The 23,472-nt window shown below is 33.9% G+C and overlaps 1 pseudogene; it reads right to left on the bottom strand.

Annotated features, from left to right (window-relative positions):
* LOC149550389 (uncharacterized) overlaps nucleotides 1-23,472 on the bottom strand; it is a 199,060-nt pseudogene that overhangs the window by 155,718 nt on the left and 19,870 nt on the right.

Below are 23,472 nucleotides of genomic sequence, written 5' to 3'. Positions count from 1 at the left end.
GAGTTTACATCAAATGAATTCAACAATTTTTTCAATGACAGAGGAATCAAAAGACAAACTTTTGCACTGAGGACCCCTGTAGAAAATGGGATACCTGAAAGGAGGAATAGATCTATGATGGATTGTGCTAGAACACTAATGATGGAGAAGAATGTTGCTTTAAGATAATGGAGAGAAGTTATCAGTACAACTATCTCTACCTTGAACTGAGTACAAGTCAATAAAGGCATGTCTACTAATGTTGATGATACTGTGAACCAAGCTACTTATAAACAAGAATTAATAATTTTCAAGTCACATACAATAGATGTCAAGTTACAATAAGAAGTCGAGGTACATTCTAATGCTGAGATAATTTTATGGGAAAGGAATGTTGAGTTACCTGATAGATAAGTACACAGTGAACCTTAGATTGAACTTCATGAATAACCTATTGTTGAAGAAAGAAGAATAGAATAAAGAGTATCAAAATATGTTAGAAGATATCATCCTACTAAAAAAATCATGGGAGAAAAAGAGGATGGACCAATGACAAGGAATAAATTAAGGAATGAAACATGTTTGTTAAGCATACATGAACCTAAATTAGTGAAGGATGCATTAAAGAATGAAGTTTAGATTCAAGCCATGATAGAAGAAAGTGATCAGATTGAGAAGAATAGAACTTGGACACTAGTACCATGACATGAGGACAAGAATGTTATTGGATAATAGTAGGTATAGAAAAATAAAATGGATGAGAATTGTGAAGTAACAAGGAATAAGGCAAGGTTAGTCTACAAAAGTTATGCACAAGAAGAGGGAATTGACTATGGAGAGACATTTTCTCCATTCACAAGATTGGAAGGAGTAAGAACTCTACTTGTTTATTCTACTTATAAAGGATTAAAATTTTATCAAATGGATGTTAAGTCAACATTTATGAATGGTATACTGGAAGAGGAGGTTTACATTGAACAACCTAGAGGATTCTCTTATCTAAACAAAAAAAACATGGTGTGAAGATTGCACAAATTTTTATATGGTTTATAGTAAGCTCCTAGAGTACAATATGAAAGATTGAATAATTATCTTGTCAAGATTAGTTTTTAGAAGACTAATGACAACAACATGTTAGAGTATATAGTCCACTAATATAACTAAGGGGGGGTGAATCAGTTATACAACTATCATCATAAACATTAATCTTAAAAAAACTTAACCATGTGATTAATATAAACTAAAACCACAACAAGATACTCATACATAATTAACACCAGATATGTTAACTAAGGAAACCCTTGATCAAAGGGAAAACCCCAATGGGGATGGACCCATAAGATGATATACTTATATAAATATTCCTTGTTAGAGGATAGACCCTATCAGGAGTCTATTACAAAATTCAATATATATGACCCACTATCCAAATGATCTTTGTATTATTCCTTGAAAAATAATAGAACTAAAATATAATTCCTTCCTCTATCTTTGTCCTTTCAATCAAACTTTTGCTCCTTCATATCTTGTAACCAGATCTCATACTATGCATCTAGTGATCCCTTGGATTGCTTACACACATTCAGCAAGCATTCTTCTCCTTCTTGTATTGTGCACTAATACTTCACATTCCACTTGATCTTCTCCCTCAAGATCCATTACAAAAAAAAAGAAAACAACTTTCCTTCAGACCATATCTTCACAATAATTCCTTGAGTCAGCCTTAAGGCTTTCCCAATTTATTAAAATAAGATAATTAATTAATTCACAATTACAACAACACTATCAACTCATAATTTATACAAAACTTCACACATGTGAAATCACATCTTGAACACATGCTAGCATCACCACATGATTATCCTCTATCACTATTATCTACAAATCACCTTCATTACATCTCAAATGAAAGATAGAGATAGATCATCATAACTCTATTTTCCAATGCTCTATTTCTACACTACTTCTAGTAAAACAAGTGTAACTTTTGTACAACATCATATCAGACTTAGTCCTTTTAACCACATCATAAGGACAACCTCAAGAACATTTAATCCACTACACATCACCTAAAACTTCCTTAGCTTCTATGCATCTTAATATTATTGATTGATATTCTTCCAGTCTTACCAAAATTACAACTATGTTGACATCAATGACAAATACAATCATGAATGTTGTAGGAGTTGATAATCCAACTCTAAAAATGTGCCAAGATCACATGCAATGAAAATAGCTTGCTGAAAAGAAACCTAGGGAGCAAAGAGCTTGAAGCAAATACCGCACAAGAGAATATTTCACAATAGGAAATTAGAATTGCTATGTGAATGGTATGAATTTACAATGAGAGAGAGGTCACTTATAAAGACCTCAAGGAAGCTTGTAGAACAAGCTTGGAAGGTGGTAGAAGATAAGTTTGACAACTAAGCACACTTTCCACAAAAAGGTGCAACATGCTAGAAGGGAACAAACTCCCATGTTGTCAACAACTTATCTCTACAACTATTAACTACATGCATTTACCTAAGTAAGCTTAAGTAATAGAATAAATAATTATTTATTTACTCTAACACCCCCCCCTTAAGTGAAACTTAGGGGAATACCTTAAGCTCACAAAAACTAAGATGAAATGCAGCATGGGTCCTAGCAACAAGGACATGTTAGGTACCCATGTACAATGCAAGAAAATGCAACCTCTGAAAATGGAGAAAGAGGGAAAAGCCCTCTTGCAAAATGAGGTAAAACCAACATGCTAAAAAAAAAACATGAAGTGAAAAAAGGAAGGCCTCAACCAATCCCCCCAAGGACAATGTCTATAACCCTGAGCATAGACTGCAATTGAAGATAGCGTGGCGATGCAAAAGGTTTAGTGAAGATGTTTGCAACCTAACTGGTGGTAGCAATGTACTCCAATGCAATAACACCATCCTGGATCAACTGATAGATGAAATACATATGAAACTCAATGTGTTTGGTATGTTGATGCTCCACTGAGTTGTGAGAAATATGGATGGCACTCTAATTATCACACCACAAAATAGTGGGATGATCGAGAGAAAAGTCAAACTCATTCATCAACTGACGAAGCCTTAAAGCCTCCTGACTAGCAAGAATTATGGCCTTGAACTTAGCCTCTATAGAGGAAAGTGCTTGAGCATGCTACTTCTTGCATGACCATGTGATATGACCTGAGCCAAGGCAAAAAACAAAACCATAAGTAGACTTGCGATCATCAACATCACCCGCCCAATCGGAGTCAGTGAAGCTAACAATGTGTGGAGTCCCCGAAGTGTAGTGAATTTCATACATAAGCATGCCTAGAATATAACATAGAATATGCCTAGCAGCTTGCCAATGACTCCCATGAGGGTCTTAAAAAAATTGAGAGACTAGGCCAACTGTGAAAGAAAGTTCAGGGCATGTGTGTGTTAGGTACAACAAGTTGCCAACCAACTACCGATACAAAGTAGGATCCACTGAAGGTGAGGAGAAGGAGGTAGACAAAGTGATACCTAACTAAAATGGTGTAGGAGCATCCTTAAAATCAAGCATCTGAAAGTGACGAAGCATGTCAAGAGCATACTTTTGCTGATACACAAAAATGCCAGTAGGATACTGATGAATTTGAAGACCAAGAAAGTAGTGTAGCAAACCAAGATTAGTCATTTCAAATTGGTCCATTAGTGCATGCTTAACATCTTGGAGCATGGATGAAAAACTACCTATAAGGATAAGATAATCAACATACAAAACAAGAATCAAAATTTCATCACCAAGATGTTGAATGTACACTATGGGATCAAAATGGCAGTGAATGAAGCCTGTAGATAGTAGAAATGAGTCCATCTTCTCATACCAAGCCCTGGGGGCTTTCTTAAGACCATATAATGAACATGGAAGCCTACAAACCAAGGTGGGATCCTACATAAAACTTAGAGGCTACTCAATTTAAATCTCCTCTATGATATCACCATGCAGGAAGGCACTCTTCACATCCATCTGATAAACTGGCCATCCCTATGAAGCTATGAGGGATAAGACAAGGCGTATGGAATTCATCTTGGCAATAGGGGAAAAAGCCTCAAAGTAATCAACACCCTTGACTTTTGAAAAACCCTTCACAACAAGATGAGCCTTATACTTATCAATGGAACCATCAGCAGCATACCTAGTATGGTAAATCCACTTACAATGCACTAGTTTTCTCCCCTTAGGAAGAGAACAAAGATCCCATGTGTGGTTCTTCATCAAAGAAGAATATTCCTCCTCCATTGCACTGTCCCATTCAGAATGTCCTATCACTTCCACAAATGTCTGAGGATCAACACTAATAGCATGACTAAGAAGATTGGAGCCTACAGTGTGAGAATAGGTGTGACAGGAAGTGGATGGGTCAGCAACTAGAGATCTTGCAGCCTCAACTATAGCTCGAGCCTATTTAGGCATCTGGGGAGGATCTTGTGGTGGAAGTAAATGGGGATCACCATGATCATCACCCTCATCATCTGTGGAAGAATCTGGAAATGAAGAAGGAGTAGTGGGAGCTAAAGGAGGCACTAGAGGCAAGGAATGAACTGCAAGAGGGCTCTCATCAAACTAGACATTCCGTCGAAATAGGACCTCTCTGGAATTAGGATCAAATAACTTGTAAGCCTTTAGATCTTCACAGTAGCCAACAAAAATTAGGGGTCGGCACTTCAGTTCCATTACTTTCCTCTAAGCATTAGGTACAAATGCATATGCTGTACTCCCAAAAACTCTGAATGACAATACATGAGGCTTGACATGGGACCAAGCCTCCTTAGGAGTCATATGTCGAAGTGCCTTGTGAGGCATCTAATTCTAAATGTAGTTGGCACAATTGACTGCCTCTTCCCAAAGACATGAATCCATGGACCTAGACTACCTCATGTAATTTGCCATCTCCCAAAGGGTTCTATTCTTCCTCTTGGCCACACTATTCTGCTAAGGAGTGTAGGGCACTAAAAGTTCATGTTGAAGACCATGCTCAAAACAAAAATCTCTAAAAGCCTAGTTGACATACTCCTCCCGATTATTCATGCATATGCACCGACTAGAAAGCCTAGACTGCTTCTCTACAAATGACTTGAAAATTTGAAATGAGTCAAGACATCAGACTTGTACTTAATAAAGTACACCCATGTGTGTCTGGAGAAGTCATCAATGAATGTAAGCACATATCTAGCACTCGAAAAAGAAGGAGTAGGAATTGACATGAGGTCACTATGAATCAACTCTAAAGGTGCTAAAGCATGAGTGGCTCATCCATCTGGAAAAGAATCCCTATGTTGCTTACCAAGTGCACATCCTTGACAAACACCATTTGGACAAGAAATCTAGGGAAGCCCAAGAAAAAGTGCCTATGTACTCATCTACTAAAGATATCTATAATTGACATGCCCAAAATGTTCGTGCCAAAGTCTACTTACTGAATCTGTAGGTGCAACTAAACATGAACCTGTGTCATTAGAAGACTCAAATCCATCAAATCTATAGAGGCAAGATAAAAATTCAACACTCCCAGTAGCCACAATCATCTCTAGATCATGCAAGTCTAAAATTACCACATCATGTGGTAAGAACTCAACTATCTTCCCAAAGCCAGAGTGGCAAATCTGATAGATAGACAGAAGGTTGGTCAAAATGTCAAGAACATAAAGTACATCCTGTAGAGAGCCCTCAGCCAAAGCAATAGTACCAAATCATAAAATTTAAAGTTGTGAATAGTTCCCTACTACAATTTGTGTGGTGGCACAAGGACTAAGTGAAGCAAGCAACTTATGAGTGTTTATGATGTGGTGAGAAGCCCCAGAATCAAGAATCCATGAAGGCACTAAATTTATAGCTCGTGTAGAAATAGCATGACCTTTCCTTGCAGGTGGAGATGAAGACTGACGAGCTGAAATGTGATGCTCCTTCATGGCTTCCTCTAAAGCCTCCAATTGTTTCCAACACCTAGAAATTGAATGTCCATCTTTCCCACAAAAACTATAATTCTCACTCAATTTCTTCTTGGTCTCAGAGGTAGACTCACCCGAATTTGAAGAATCTTTACCCTTGGGAGGGTTTGCTGGAGGATTAGCTAGAGGCTTAGGATCAGATTTTGATGTGTCTTTGTGGTGCAGGAGCACATTAAATACAAGAACATGGGAAATTTAAGATTCATTATCTGTGATATTAAATACATTTGAGTCATTAATATTGTATTTGGGTCAAGTTGTAAAGGCTATGAAGCCATTTTTGTCAAAAATGTAAAAGTTGCGTAAAAAGTTGTAAAATGCAACTTTGAGAAAGTTGCTAATAATAGAAAAATGATGTAAAAAGGGTATATGGTTGGTCTTGGGGGTAGTTAGGAAGGTTTATAACTGTAAAATGGATATAAAAAACCATTGTATGGTCGAACAAAATCAATTGGAAGAAGAGGAAATACTTTGATACATTTTTGGTGCATTTTATTGTTGTGGTTTTGATTGGTTTTTTTAGTTTTAGAGTAGTTTCAAGGCCTTGTACGGCTATGTACAGCCTAGAAACCATATGATATAGTAATTGATATATAGTATGATGAATCCTTCTTCTCATGCTTTTGGTTTGGTTCAATTTTATGAAGAAATGAATAAGTTATGGGTATTTTGGTAAAAGTGGATGTTTGCAGATTTGAGATTCGCTGAATACAGTCATGTTACAGCATGTGATGCGGACATATTTTGGAGACTAAATATCTCTAATGATATTCATTGGAAAGATATGTGAACTACCTTTCATTTTCAACTAGTTTGAATCATTTTTATATATATTTGTGAAATTTATGAAGATTTGAGTGAAAACTGATTTTTAACAATTTTCATTGGAGTTACAGACAGTGATTTGTGTTTGGTACTTTATATATGAATGAGAAAAATGAATGGCTTACATATTTGAAAACTAGACTCAATAATGGATAATATGGAATTGGTTTGGTTTAATTTAGATTTATTTTGAGGAAGTTATGTGATGCCCTAGGCAGGGTTACCAGTTTTGTTTCTGGTTTATGACAGAAAATATGGGTCTTGGTTCAGAGTACATAATTTCTAATCTGCTTATTTTATTGGTCTCATATTTGGATATGTTTTATAATTACTAGTTTAGAAAGATTCCTCCAAATTATTTTTCAAGAAGATATTTAGAACTGGATTTATGAACAATGGAATCAGACATCACAATCTGATTGTGTGAGTGAAGATGTTGTCTTTATCGGTGTATAATGTCAGGGTTCCTTGTTGTAATCTTTGAGATGTTCTTGGTTCCTTGAGGGTGTACCAGCACATTTTGAATCCCTTGAGTTGAACTAAGATTCTTTAAAGATAAATATAGAGGGCTCTGCATCAGAGATTGAGTGGGGGATAGGCAATGCACTGGCCATGGAGGAGCTAGCGTGTCTCACCAATGATGCCTACCTTATAAGCAAAGTGTTGGCTAGGCATTGGTGGAGTGCAGGCTACCCTATGATGCCATGTGAGCACTTCTATGGTGGTGGCTTTTTAAAAAAAAAAAATTAATAGCACATCCATACGGTCGTATGACTACAACTAGGAGGGCTTAAAATTTTTCAAAAAATGCCCTGTAGCAAAAAATAAAAAGTTTTATATGAATCCTGATTGCAAATGGCCTTCTAGATCCAATGGCAGCCTCTGTTTGACTCCAAAGTGCTCCAAAAAATTGCTCTACCCCCAATTTGAAGAAAAATGCACAAACAAACTAGGGTTTGTGACTCCAAATTATGACTTCAAAAATTCTTCAAACAAGAAGTAGCAAGGAGGCTCTAATACCATGTAGGAGTTGAGAATCTAACTCCAAAAATGCATGCCTACAATGCAAATAGCTTGCTGAAGAGAAACCTAGGGAGCAAAGAGCTTGGAGAAAATACTGCATAAGAGAACATTTCACCATAGGAAATTAGAATTGCTATGTGAATGGTATGAATTTACAATGAGAGAGAGGTCACTTATAAAGACCTCAAGGAAGCTTGTAGAACAAGCTTAGAAGGTGGTAGAAGATAAGTTTGATAGATAAGTTCACTTTTCACAAAAAGGTGGAACATGCTAGAAGGGAACAAACTCCCGTGTTGTCAACAACTTATCTCTAAAACTATTAACTACATGCATTTACCTAAGTAAGCTTAAGTAATAGAATAAATAATTAATAAATAAATAATTATTTATTTACTCTAAAAAATGTAACATTTCAATACTCTCCAATGCTTAGGATACTCCCCCAATGTAGTATCATCAACATTCATCGTAAGAATCTCCCCCTTTAACATTGATGGGAACATAGATGAAAAATATCTATGTTCAAAGAATTCCAAACTATACTCTACTATTGTCATCTTCTCAAATCCTCTTCATCAATTTGAAATAATGTAGAACACTATATTGTTCTTCTTCTTCTTTTAGGATCAACAATATTTTTTCATAGTAAATAACTTATAATACTTTATGGTTGCATTTGTGCATATCCATAAATCCTTCTAAATCTCCCTAAAGAGATAACTCTCCCTCATTGCCATCTCAACAAGTGCTTCTCTTCTCATTTCTTATGTACATTCTCTTAATATGTTTTTCATGTACATTCTCTCTCCCATTGACATCAATATTAAAGGTGTCAATCAAAATACCAATTACTATGTACCAATTGCTATTCTGCTACTCAAAACATCAACTAGCTCGAGTGTCTAAAGACACTTTTCAGTACCAAATACCCAAAGTCCTCTATGACTAAGTACATTTCAAATAGTCCCCCATATAGGAAGCATCAACATTTAGTCTAGTCTAACTATAATGCTCTATACCACTGGATAATGAACTCCTTGTATCAACTACTTTGAATTAGGTAGGGGCATAAACCCTAGCATACCTCTCAGGTACTCAAAAGTATCTTTAGACAAAGGCTTTGTAAAGATATTTGTAATCTAATCTTTAGTACTCAAATACTCTAGCCTTATTTCCTTCTTTATTTCCTTCTCTCTCAAAACATGATACTTTAAGGATATGTGCTTTGTCTTAGAATGAAATACTAGATTCTTTGACATACTTACTATACTTGTGTTATCACAATAAATGATAATAGGTTCTCTAAACTCAATTCCAATATCCTTCAACATCTTTTTCATCCACTTAACTTGATTACAATTATTTGTTGTTGCAACATACTTTGCCTCAGCTATACTTTGAGATATATAGTCTTATTTTTTTCTCAACCAAGAAACCAATCTTCCTCCAAGAACGAATGCTCCACCACTAGTGCTCTTTTTTTCATCTATACTGCCTGCCCAATTTGCATCAATATCTACACATAAGTTGAAATCACTTGATCTATCATACCAAATTCAATAATCAGATCTACCTTTCAAACATCTAAATATCCTTTTCACTGCCACATAACCATACTCCTTAGGATCATCTTGAAATCTTGTCATAATCCTAACTACATTTTCTATATTTGGTTTGGTGTGAGTAAGATATTGCAATCCTCCAATCATAGATCTATACTTCTTCTGCTCAATTGTAGGTATCTTATCTTTACTAGATAACTTGTGATCAGTTATCATGGGTGTGACAATAGGTTTGCAACTTTCCAAACCAAATATTTTCAACAAATCTTTCAAATATTTAATTTGTGAAATAAATATCCCACCTTTGTTCTACACAATCTGCAATCCTAGGAAAAACTTCATTTCTCCTATCATGCTCATTTCAAATTCATTTTTCATCTGTTCAAAAAACTTGTCACATTTCTTCATTATTTCCTCCATATATTATATCATCCACAAATATTATAATGATAAATAGACCATCATCTAATTTCCTCATATATAAATTACCATCTAATGTACATTTGATAAATACATGTCCAACCTTGCATACCATGTTTTGGGTGCTTGCTTTATACCATATAGTACTTTCTTTAATCTACATAGAAAATATGTATCTTCTATCAAAGGGAATCCATCAGTTTGCTCAATGTAGACTTTTTCTTCATGTTCTTTGTTTAGAAAAATTGACTTGACATCCATCTAATAAACCATGATATTCTTGCTTGCTGCAAAAGCCAAGAACATCCTTACTGCTTCCATTCTTACCACTAATGCATAAGTTTCTTCATAATCTATGCCTTCTTGCTGTGAGTAACCTTTGCACAAGTCTAGTCTTATTTCTCACAACCTCTCCTTGCTCATTCATCTCATTTCTACATACCCACTTGGTTCCTATCACATTCTTGTCTTTAGGTCTATGAACTAACTCGCATGTCTCATTCTTCACAATCTAATCTAGTTCTTCTTTCATAGCTTGCATCCAATTATCATCTTTACATAACTCATCTATGCTCTTAGGTTCCACTTGAGAAATTAGACACAATTCCTCATTTTCTCTATTTCTTGTCATCACACCTTTATCCTTGCTTCCAATTATCTGATCTGGAGGGTGATTCTTTGTCATGTTTTTTGTGGAAGTAGGAGTTGATCTTGTACCTCTAATCTCTTCCCTAGGTTTAGATCTGTGTTCTTCTCTACACTCAATAGATGCATCATTCTGCAAGTCATTGTTAGTCTTGAAAATAACTTTGGCATTCTATATAAAAAATCCAAAATTATCTTCTTCTTCATCAGAATTATAATCTACCATTTTCTCTTTAGTACCAAACTTTTCATTAATTTTTACATTTGCACACTCAACTATTGTCTTAGTTCTATAGTTGAAACATCTATATGCTTTTCTTTTCAATGAGTAAATAAGAAACATACCTTCATCAGTTCTAGGATCAAACTTACCAATATAATCATCTCTCTTTATATAACACTTACTTCCAAATATTCTAAAATACTTATACTACTGGCTTGTTCCTTCTTTCAACAATCCCACTCTATTCAAGTGTTCTAGGTGAAGATAATTGTCTATTGATTCCATTCTCTTCATAGAACATGTTGAACTAGTGAAATCATCAAAAAAAATCATAAAGTACCTTTCACCATAGAATCCTCTGGTTCTTGAAGGACCACTTAGATCTACGTAAAAAATTCCCAATTTCTTTGTAGTAGAGAACTTCTTTCTAGGAAAAGACACTTTCCTCTGCTTAGCCAAAACATATTCCTTGTAGACAACATTCATAGGCTTAATAGTCTTAGGTAGATCTCTCATTGCAAATGTACTGCTAATTTTCACAATAATATCAAATTTTATATCACAAAACCTTCTAGGCCATAATCAACTCTTATCAACCTTTGTAACCAAATATGTTATTTTAGTAGGATTCAACTGAAATATATTACCTCTAGATCTAGTTCCAGTACCACTCAACTTACCATCTTTTTCCTAAATAATGGATGTCTTCTCTTTGAATTGCAATAGACATCCCTTGTCCACCAACTATCCAACACTGAGCAAATTATGTTTCAAACCATCAAAAAAGTAAACATCATAGTATTAGTTTCACCATCAAGAGTAATAGATCCCATCCCTATAATATGACAGGTTGCATTGTTACCAACTCTAACAATACCTCCATCATGATTTCTAAACTTGAAAAATTTATTCATATCACCAATCATGGATGTAAACATCCACTATCAATTATCTAATCTGATTTCTTCTCAACTTGGGTAGCTAGAGATCTCTCTTCTCTAATTTCTCTATCAAGGTTATCTTCATTAATAGCCACAAATCCTAATTCATCATCACTTTAACTCTGATCTTTTCCATTAGATTCTTTGTCCTCATTGGTATATAAACAATTTCTATCCTTATCTCTTCTAGGCTTAAATTTTCCTCTAAATGTTTTCTCTTTTTTAACACATTAAGATACATAATAACCATATTCATCACAAGTCCAACATTTAAATATTTTCTTACCATATTTCTCTCTTCTTACCATAAGGGTTATTCCTTCTTCAATCTTCTTATCTTCTTTAGATCTGCTACTACTACAAATATCTACTATTGTGCTTGTACTTCTTGACAAATTAGGTCAAATTTTCATAGCACTAAAAGTTCTCAAATCTAACTAATTCTCCAAATTATCTCATTTCTATTTCTATAGATACTAATCTTCCAAGAAAAGTTTCCTTTGTGAAATCTTTGGTGCAAGGAATTACTACCTAAATCATCTGAGTTTTTTTCTTGAATGATGGTGATAAAATTTTCAAGATCTTCCATACAACCTCATCATCTTTTTTAGTTTCACCAAGAGATCAAATACTTACAACAACTTCTAATATTCCTCCTACATAATTTCTCATGTATTCATCTTCCATCATCTTAGCATCTTGAAATGCACAAATTCAAGTTTGTAATTTTATTCTTTTTGAATGTTCATCACCTTCAAAAGTGACTTGTAATGCTTTCCAAATTTTATGAGAAGTTTGGAATGTCTTTACCTGATTGTATTCATTCTCTAGAAGAGCTAATAGCAAGGCTTCTCTAGCTCTCATTTTACACATGAATAGATCTCTCTCTACTTCACTTCATTCTTCAAGCTTTCTTTCTTCCACAATTGACTTATCACTCTTTATCAAGATCTAATAACCCAAACCCATGCACAATATATGAGTCTTCATCTTTTCCTTCCAACTATCATAGTTTCCCCTATCGAATCTCAAAATATCTTTCTTGAACATATTCAACATTGATCTCCCAAAGCTATTAAGCCTTATCTTCAAGGACCTAATGCTCTGCTACCAATTGTTAGAATATGTAGTCCACTGAATATAACTAAGAGGGGAGGGGTGAATTAGTTATACATCTATCATTATAAACATTAATATCAAACAAACCTAATGATGTGATTAATATAAACTGAAACCACAATAAGATACTCATAAAAAATTAACAACAGATATGTTAATAGGGAAACCCTTGATCAGATGGAAAATCTTGGTGGGGATGGAACCCACAAGATGATGTTCTAATATAAATATTTCTTGTTAGAGGATAGACCATGTTAGGAGTTTGTTACAACATTCAGTACATATGAGTCCCTATTAGGAGATTGTGAATCATTTTTATTCCAACCCTATTTGGAGTTGTGGAAGATAGCTTTTTTGGAAATATAGATGGAGTAACTAAGAGGTAGGGGTGAATCAGTTACCACAAAAAAAAATCCACAGATCCCTTAGATGTCTGATAGAACTACTTACTATTGTCACTTAGTAAACATATAGAAAAATATTGTAACTCGGTAGATGCAGTGTATGTTAACTTTAATAGATCTTAAACATTCATAGTGATTAATATGCAAGCATAAAGAAATAACATGAACAGATGAGACACCTAATTTAATGTGGAAACCCACTATGGGAAAAACCACCAAGTAACTAGCTACTGATTTTCACTCTTCTAAAGTGAGCCCCATTAGGAGTCAACCTAGTTAAAGGTTACAATACACATTTTTAGGCATGACCTTGTTAGAGAATTTAATCACCCTATTAGGAGTTGCATTGTAAGAGGTCTTTAGAACAATTCAATAAAACTGTCACCTTGTTAGAGGATTTACAAATGGTTGTTAAACTAACTCTGCTAAGAGATTTCAGAATCACTGCTACAATGGTAAGAAAGTAATAATGAAATGACTTGAATGAGATGTAACTGAATTGTTGATTATAGATCTCTATTCTACTTCACTAGATTCTTTCTGACCAAATATAACTTTGTTGCTCCTCAAGGATATTTGACCATCCTTCAAAGTTTTCTCATACTTTCCTCTTCAAAGCAATTAATACACTTGCATACTCACTCATACACACTTTAGAATTCTCAATTTGTCCTTTCATATATACCTTTCAAATTGTCAAGTCAGCCCAATTACAAGTTACAATCATCAATAATCATAACCTCAGTTGGCTAGAATCAATACTTCAAACAAACAAACTTTATTTCACAAATTAACAAAAGCCTTCATTGGCCAACCTTGCTTGGTAAACACAATTTCAAAAATGATTTCCTATATTAACCAATAGAAGCTCAGTTAACATTGTGAACCCTACAAAATCTTTTGGAGACTAAGTAAACTCGGTAAACATTAACTTTCCTTCCTTAACCATGTGAGCTCAGTTAACACTGCTTTCTCCCTCATTTTCCTTCAACACTCGAGTGAGCTTGGTAGATCCTATCTAGGAAAAGTAATTTTTAGGAATGCTCTGTAGACACTGAGAATCACTTTGCTGACCAAATGAGCTTGGTAGACACTTAGAATTTCTTTACTGACCAACTGAGCTAAGTAGACACTGATTGATAACTGATATGACATTTGTGTGACATCAAAGACAACACATAATTAAACAATTGTATCCAAAAATCACCCTCTTTGGCATTGATGGCAACACAACATGTCATAGCACAATAAAATTTGAGAACAAGTCTTTCTTTGATAGAAATTTTCTCCCTCTTATATTTTATGCCACAAACTTCTCTAATGCAGTAATCTCCCTTTATGAAGGAATTACATAGCTTCTTTTCCAAACAATAAACTCTCCCTTAAAAAATTCAAATTTCAAGAAAGATATGATAGTAAACTCTCCCTCTTTGAAAACACATTCCAAAGATAACACATACCAAATGAGTATCAATGTACCTTGAGTACTAATTCATATGCAATGTTCCTATTGACTCTGCTACATCAACTGATAGATCTTGAACTTGGTTCTTGTTGTTGCATCACTAAAACTTTATTTTAGTGAGCTTCAAATAGGGTAATGACCCCTAACTTACCTCTTAGATACAAGAATGCATCCTTAGGTAATGGCTTGGTGAATATGTCTGCAATCTGTTCTTTTGTATGGACATATTCCAATCTGATCTCCTTGTTTCACACCAATTCTCTAAAAAAGTGGTACTTTATAGAAATGTGTTTGGTTTTGGAATGCATCACTAGATTCTTTGATATGTTAATTACACTTGTATCATCATAAAACATAACAACTAGTTCTTTTTTGCTTTCTTCTTTAGTCCTTTCTACAAATTCATCAACATTCACATGTGCACCTTCTATGATTTTGTGAGTAGACAAATTCAAACATATATATGCCTTACTCTTGCAAGAATATCCTAAAAATATACCTTCATCACCTTTCACATCAAATTTTCCTTTTCTAGATTCTTTAGAGATGTAACATTTACTTCCAAATACTTTCAAGTAACTTACATTGGGTTTATAGCCATACCATAACTCACAAGGGGTTTTGAACAAGTCCTTCTTCAACTATACTCAATTTAAGGTATGAACTACAATGATGATAGCCTCCTTCCAGTATTTGATAGCAATGTTCTTTTCAATCATTAAATTCCTTTCACAATCCATGATAGATCTATTCCTCCTTTTAGCTATTCCATTCTGCTCAGGAGTTCCAGGAGCTGATACCTATCTTTTGATTCTTGTTTCAATGCAAAAGTTATTGAATTTATTGGAGATGAATTCACCACCTCTATCTAATCTCAAGCATTTCAGTCATTTCCCTGTTTCCTTCTATACTCTAGCTAAATACCATTTGAATTTCTCAAATGCTTCTAACTTCTCTCTTAGATACATAATAGTCATCATTCTAAAGTAGTCATCAACAAAAAGAATGAAGAACTTTTCTCCAATATAGCTCTCAATTCCAATAGGTTCACACAAATTAGTATGCACAATATCTAAAATATCTTTAGACTAATAGTTTTTACTTTTAAAGCTAGTCTTTCCCATCTTACCAATCTGACAATTCTTGCAGAGACCAACACCAGGTTTCTTTATACTAGGAATGCGTCTTACTTTCCTAAATTTTCTTATCTTTACCATATTATCAAAATTCACATGACATAACCTTTTGTGCCATAACCAACTTTCTTCAACTTGAGAAATAAAAAATGAGCACTCACCAAGATCAAGATAAAACAAGTTACCTTTTGTTTGTTTGCCTGATCCAATCAATTTTCCTTTGTCATCTAGCAGTCTTGCCTTTCTATTCATGAATTCCACCTTGAATCCAATGTTGATTAGTTGTTCCACACTCAACATATTATGTTTTAGTCCTTTAACCAAATAGGCATTATCACATACAAGTTCTTTGGTTAATGAGATTCGGCCTCTTCCTTTTATGCAACAACGTTCATTGTTTCCAAACCTTACACTACCACCATCATAGTCTTCAAAATGTTCAAAATTTTTTTTGTCACCACTCATATGATGTGAACATCTACTATCTATGATCCATGTATCATTTTTTCTCATATGAGAGATAAGTGCCACCTTATCTTCTTCATCATCATCAGATTCATCTTTCACAGCAATGCAAACTATTTGATCTTCACTATTGTCAGAATCTTTAGCCATAAAACATGTTTTCTTACCTTTTTCCTTGAATGATTTGAAATATTTCTTGCCATTGCACTTATGACCTTTCTTCTCATCCTTGTTTTTCTTGTTTGGCACCTAGCTTCAATATGACCAATTTCCTCACATGAAAAATAGATTAGGGGAACTTTACCTTTATATTTTCCTCTACCTCTAGAATATTTCCTTGCAAGTAGAGCTTCAAAAACTTCAAGATCGCTGTCAAAACTTTCCTCTGATTCTTATTCACTTTCTAATTAAGAATCCTTTATCATCTTACCTTTTTCTTTAAGTGAAAGCTTGGCCTCAAATGTTGATTCAATATTCTTGGAAGCTAGAACATAATTTTCATAGTTATCTAGCTTAAAGGTTGTCAGTCTCCCTACTATGGCATCCAAATTTATCTTATGATTTGCTTCACATCTTCTTTCTTGAATTGTAGATAGTATAATTGCATAAATGGGAAGCAATTTTCTAAGAATTTTACTTACAACTATTTCTTCCTTGATATCTCCTCCAGAAGCTTTGATTGCACTGACACTTGCTTTGACTCTTTCAACATATTTGGCAATGTTTTCATCCTCTCTCATTCTCATCTAACCAAATTGTCCTCTTAGACTCTCTACTTTGGCTCTCTTCACATTGACATCACCTCCATAGATATATTTTAGTTTTTTACACATAGAAAAAGTAGTTTTGTAGTCCTTGATATCATCAAATTATTTATAACTTAAAGCAGATGCAATGTCAATCATCATGGTGTTATGAGTCTTCTTCTCAGCAATTTCATTAACAGATAATGTATCAAAAGGAGTTGTATATTTTTCATCAAGATATTTCAATCATGTATCTCTAATGGAAGCCATATGAAGTCTTATCAGTCCCTGCCATGCTAAAAAGTTATCTCTATTAAGCCTAGGAATTTATGTCTTTTAAGACATCTTGATCTTTAGCTTAGGTCCTTGAAACCCTTCCTACAAGAACCAAAAGCTTTGATACCAATTATTGGAAATATAGATGGATTAACTAAGAGGGGGGGGTGAATTAGTTACCACAAAAAAAAATCCATAGATCCCTTAGATGTCTGATAAAACTACTTACTACTATCACTCGGTAAACATACAAAAAAATGATGTAACTCGTTAGATGCAGCATATGTTAACTTTAATAGATCTTAAACATTCATAGTGATTAATATGCAAGCATAAAAGAAATAACATGAACATATGAGACACCAGATTTAATGTGGAAACCCAATATGGAAAAAACCACCAAGTGACTAGCTACTAATTTTCACTCTACTGAAGTAAGCCCTATTAGGAGTTAACTTGGTTAAAGGTTACAATACACACTGTTAGGTGTGACCTTGTTAGAGGATTTAATCACCTTGTTAGGAGTGGCCTTGCAAGAGGTCTTTAGAAGAATTTAATAGAACTGTCACCTGGTTAGAGGATTTACAAATGGCTATTAAACCAACTCTACTAAGAGATTTTGGAATCACTGCTACAATGGTAAGAAAGTAACAATGAAATGACCTAAATGAGCTGCAACTAGATTGCTAATTATATATCTCTATTATGCTTCACTAGATCCTTTCTAATCAAATATAACTTTGTTTCTCCTCAAGGATATTTGACCATCCTTCAAAGTTTGCTCACACTTTCCTCGTCAAAACAATCAATACACTTGCATACTTGCTCGTACACACTTTACAATTCTCAATTTGACCTTTCATATATACCTTTTAAATTGTCAAGTTAGCTCAATTACAAGTTACAATCATCAATAATCATAACCTCAATTTGCTAGAATCAATACTTCAAACAATTAAACTTTATTTCACAAATTAACAAAATCCTTCATTGGCGGACCTTGCTCAGTAAACACTGTTTTAGAAATGATTTCCTGTGTTAACCAAAAAAAGCTCAGTTAACAGTGTGAGCCCATCAAAATCCTTTGGAGACTAATTGAACTCAGTAAACACTAACTTTTCTTGATTAACCATGTGAGCTCAATTAACACTACTTTCTTCCTCATTTTCCTTTGATGCATGAGTGAGCTTAGTAGATATTGTCTGTGTAGAGTAATCTCTAGGAATTCTTGATAGAAACTAAGAATCACTTTGCTGACCAATTGATCTTGGTAGACACTGAGAATTTATTTGTTGAACAACTAAGCTTTGTAGACACTAACTAATAACTAATATGACATTTGTGTAACATCAAAGACAACACACAATTAGACAATTGTATCCAACAAGCTTGACCCACTACCCAAATAGCTTCAAGGTTAAGATTAAAGAACCCACTATCCAAATGATCTATGTATTATTCCTTGTAAAATAATAGAACTAAAATTTACTTCCTTCCTCTATCTATATCCTATCAACTAGACTTCTAGTCCTTCAGGTCTTGTAACCAGATCTCATATTGTGCATCCAATGATCCCTTGGATCGCTTACACGCATTCAGCAAGCATTCTTCTCCTTCTTGCACTATGTACTAATACTTCATATTCCACTTGATCTTCTCCCTCAAGATCCATTATAAATAAAGAAAATAACTTTCCTTTATATCACATCTTCATGATAATTCCTTGAGTTGGCCTTGAGGCTTTCCCAGTTAATTAAAATAAGATAATTAATTAATTCACAATTACAACAATATTGTCAACTCACAGTCTATACAAAAATTTACACATGTGTAACCACATCTTGTGCACATGTTGGAATCACCACATGATTGTCCTCTATTACTTTTATCTATGATTCACCTTCATTACATCTTAGATGAAAGATAGCGATAGATCATCAAAACTCTATTTTCCAATATTCTATTTCTGCATCGACATCGAATCAAACTTAGTCCTTTTAACCAAGTCATTAGGAAAACCTCAGGAACATCTCCTCCTCTATGCATCACCTAAAACTTCCTCATCTTCTAAACATCTTAAGATTACTGATTGTTATTCTTTTAATCTTAACAAAATTATTTCTATGTTGACGTCAATGAAAAATACAATCATGAATGCAGCATATCAATACTTTTCAATGCTTAGGATATCCCCCAATTAACTGTCATCAACATTCATGCTAACACAACAATCCATACTTGAAGATAGGAGGAAGTGAAGGAATTTTACTAACTAAAATATTTGTTAATGATATCTTATATGGAGGAAAAAATGCATTGTGTAAGACATTTTTCAAATGAAATGATGAAAGAATTTGAGATTTCTATGTTTGGAGAAATAAATTTCTTTTTTGGATTACAAGTATATTAGGTGAAATATGGTATTTACATTACTCAGTCCAAGCATGTAAAGGAAATCTTGAAGACTTTTTGTATCGAGGATTGAAGACTAGTTAGTACTCGCATGGTGATAGGACATAAACTATTTAATACTGATGATTCTGTAGAGGTAAATCAAACATTTTATAGGTTTATGATTGGAAAATTATAATATATAGTTCATAGTAGACCTGATATTACACTAGATGTTGGGATTTTTGCAAGACTTTATACAAATCCTAAGGAGAATCACTTAATGGTTGTCAAAAGGATTATGAGATACTTAAAAGATATAGAATTCTATGGTCTATACTACAAGAAGAATGACAAGTTTGAATTGAGAGCCTATATAGATGTTGCTTAGGCTGGAAACATTGATGGCAAGAGAAGTACAAGTGGTGGAGCATTTTTCTTAGGAAAAAGATTGGTTTCTTGGACTAGCAAGAAACAAAACTATATTTCACAATCTACTATTGAAGTTGAATTTGTGGCTACTATAGTGAATTGTACAAATGTGGTATGGATCAAATAGTTACTCAAAGGAATGAAGGAAGAAATCACTAAACCTGTGGTAATCTACTATAACAATAAAAGTGTTAGAAACATATCTAAGAATCTTGTGATGCACAGAAAGACAAAGCACATTGCAATCAAATATCATTATTTGAGAGAATTGGTTCAAGTAAAAGAAGTGAAAATGGAATATGTGAATACAAAGGAATAGATAGCTGATATATTCACAAAGGCTTTAGCTAAGGATACACATGAATATCTTAGAGGTAAGCTAGGGGTGATACCCCTATCTAAAGCTACTTAAGAAGCAAGAGTAGTTCCCCACATCAATTGAGTTGAATGGCATACTTTAGAACTTGATGGAGTGGGTCTTACTTTAGGAAATACCTAAAGTAAGAAAGTAATTGAAATAAAAGATTTATAGTCACATGCAAGGTGACAGAGGAAGAAACCTAAATTTCTGATATCTACATGAATAGATTAAAAGTCTAGCATTGTTGTCAAAGAGGGAGAAATATAGAATTACCAAGAAAGAGGGAGATTATTACTAGAAAAGAGAGAAGATAAATAAGAGGGAGAAATATTGTTGTCAAGGTGAAATAGAAAGAAGAAGAGTTTACACTAAATATCTAAAGAAGAAGAGAGACTATATCCTATACAGAAGAAAGGTCACATACTGGTAGAGGGAGAGATTTGAATAAAAGGTATTAAGTTTATTTTTGGTATTATTGTTGGTATTGGTTTTCCATGAATGCCAAAGAAGGAGATTGTTGAAAAATAATATTGTTGAAGTATAGAAATGAAGAATATTGTAGAAACCTATCATGGAAACTGATGGAACTCAAAATTGTCTTCTCGATTTGAGTACCATTCCAAGCTTTTGAGCCCTTTTAAGCGCATTCAATGCATGTGTACCCGAATGTCCTTTTGAGGCCTAAGAGGTGTTTAATGTTTCTAACACCTTGCATTCAACATATCCATGTGTTCCATAAAGATAAATTTCCATTCTGGTTCATTCCGTGAAGTTCCATTTTGAGCAATGTTCAAATTTGCATTTTTGCCTGAGTGTAAAATAGCGACAGGAGGCCTAGTTTGCATTTGAATATATCATACTCAATAATTTTTCATTACTCACCACTTTGGAAATGTTTATTATCCATATCAAAGAACCTATGTTTTAGATTTTGAGTCATTTTGATATGTTTTGAATAGGTTTTGAATCCCTCAAAGTTGGTTATTTATTGTTGTCATGCTGATATAAATTGTTCAAAATTTTGGGAGGCCTTGTTTGATCAATTATAACTTTGACCCAATAGACCAAAATGAGACAATTCCTTTTTCATCATATTCTAGATGTCAGAGAATTGTCATGTTTCTAATTTGAGTTTATGAAGAATCTATTTGATCAATTTTCAAATGCAATTCCATTTGCAATTTGTAAAGTTTTACTGGTGTCAAAAAATATAGATTGGTCAGTACCCCTGTTCATGATGTCATAACTATGAATCCATGATAGGTGACGTCAAATTTATTATAACATTGTGTTCTACTCTAAAAATTCTTTTTAAGTGTGCCAGTTTGCAAGTCTTGACGAATCCATCTACACATTCGACAAAAAATGCTTTTCTACCACTGTTTCTAGTCATGCAAATCTAAGTAGCCCAATTTGACCAGTGTCCAAATGTGCCTAGTTACTTGTCATGAGCCCAAATCATAGATTTATACTCTCCTCACAATAGTGAACTAATGCTCCAATTTTCATGCCCCCAAGTGTTAGTTTGCCCTATTTTCAAAGCCAAATCTGAATGTGATTTATTGTTTTCTGACATGTTTGCTTGTAGGTAGTTCTAAGAGAGCAACTTTGATGGTCAATATCTTTTAACCATGAAGCTTTCATAAGCCAAGATTTGATAGGATAGGAGAATACATAGCAAAAAATAATTGTGTGTGATTTTAGGGCTGAGTCAGGTGTTTTGATCAATTTTTAAACCCAGTCAAAAGACCCCTCGGCATGAAATTCTCAGCTTATAGAGAAGTAGTAAAATGAGTCAAAATTGTTGTTTCAGTGGTCAAATTTATCTAGATTAGTACTAGGTTTTCATTAGGTCAGTCTGAGGGATCAAGTGTTTCAGTTCAAAAAAATATTTAGCCAGACCCACTTTGGGGCCTGACTAATTTCATCAGATCAACAACATGCTATGAAGGACATAATGTTTCAAAGGGTTAGAATGACTATAATCACCAAGTTTACATTCATCTTACACATATTACATTTTAAATCCAATGAGTGATGGATTTCTCACACACCAAGGCACAAAGCATAATGTTGTGATGTAAATAATTGTGTTTAAACTAATGTTCATTAGCTTTTATGAAGGGAAACTAGTACAAATTGGGTTCTCTAAAAGAATTAGTGAACCCACATTAAAGGGATGGCTAGTCAATTATGAGAAAGATATTACATCAAAGGAGCCTTCTTTTTCTTTTTTGGTTTTGGGCTGAGACCTACAATAGGTTTGAATGTACAAATTTGGGGAAGCAAAATCCTTAACTCTGGGTTATGTTTGTTTAAAGGTTTCCAATTATGAATGCTTGACAATGTTTTGGGGACTTGATATGAATCTAGGAAATAGGATTACACTTACAAAGGATGGATTATGTCCTATTAAAGGGGGGAATCCTTTTCTCTATATTTGTTTTGATCCAATTAAGTGGGCCTCATGCATATAAGGTAATTACCACGAAGACAGATAAAAGGTTTTTAGTTTCCATTGAGTCTTGTAAAAGGGTTGAATGCGAGACACTAAGGAAACTATTATATCATAGCTTCCAAGCACAGGTTTCCCTTGTCTTCATAAAGAAAGTTTTATTCTTCATGCTTTGAGTTATTCTTTATGCTTATATAAAAATAACTAATGCAAAGCATAGTGATCCCCTTGACTGGAGTCTCATGCTTTGATGGGTAGAATTGTAGATGGAAAGGTAGAGGAGTGTCTCATCATGTGAAGTAATAGAAAAAAAATCTGATAAGAAGGAAATTTGTAAATGAGTGCAAGTTCCTATGAAAATTGTGTGGATTTACTTATGAATTCCTTATGTTAAGAAAACTTTCTCATGAAAGACACAGAGTCAGAATTTGAAAGGTTTCTTTGGGAGCAGGATCTCATGTCTTTTTCTCTTATGGATGGGCATACACTTAAATAATTCTAACCAATCTAATGTTTTCCATACCTAAAGATTTATATGAGTATGATTGCTGGGAGCGCTAGGTGTAGGAAAGGCAAATTGAGATCGAGTAGTTTTCTTCTATTCCTTGAGTTCTATCTCTTCT

Source organism: Cupressus sempervirens, chromosome 7, assembly GCF_028749045.1.
Source record: "Cupressus sempervirens isolate cs-2001-9-10 chromosome 7, ASM2874904v1, whole genome shotgun sequence".
Classification (NCBI taxonomy): Eukaryota; Viridiplantae; Streptophyta; class Pinopsida; order Cupressales; family Cupressaceae; genus Cupressus; species Cupressus sempervirens.
The sequence above is the reverse complement of the archived record's forward strand: the minus strand, read 5'-3'. Positions and strand labels throughout refer to the sequence as shown.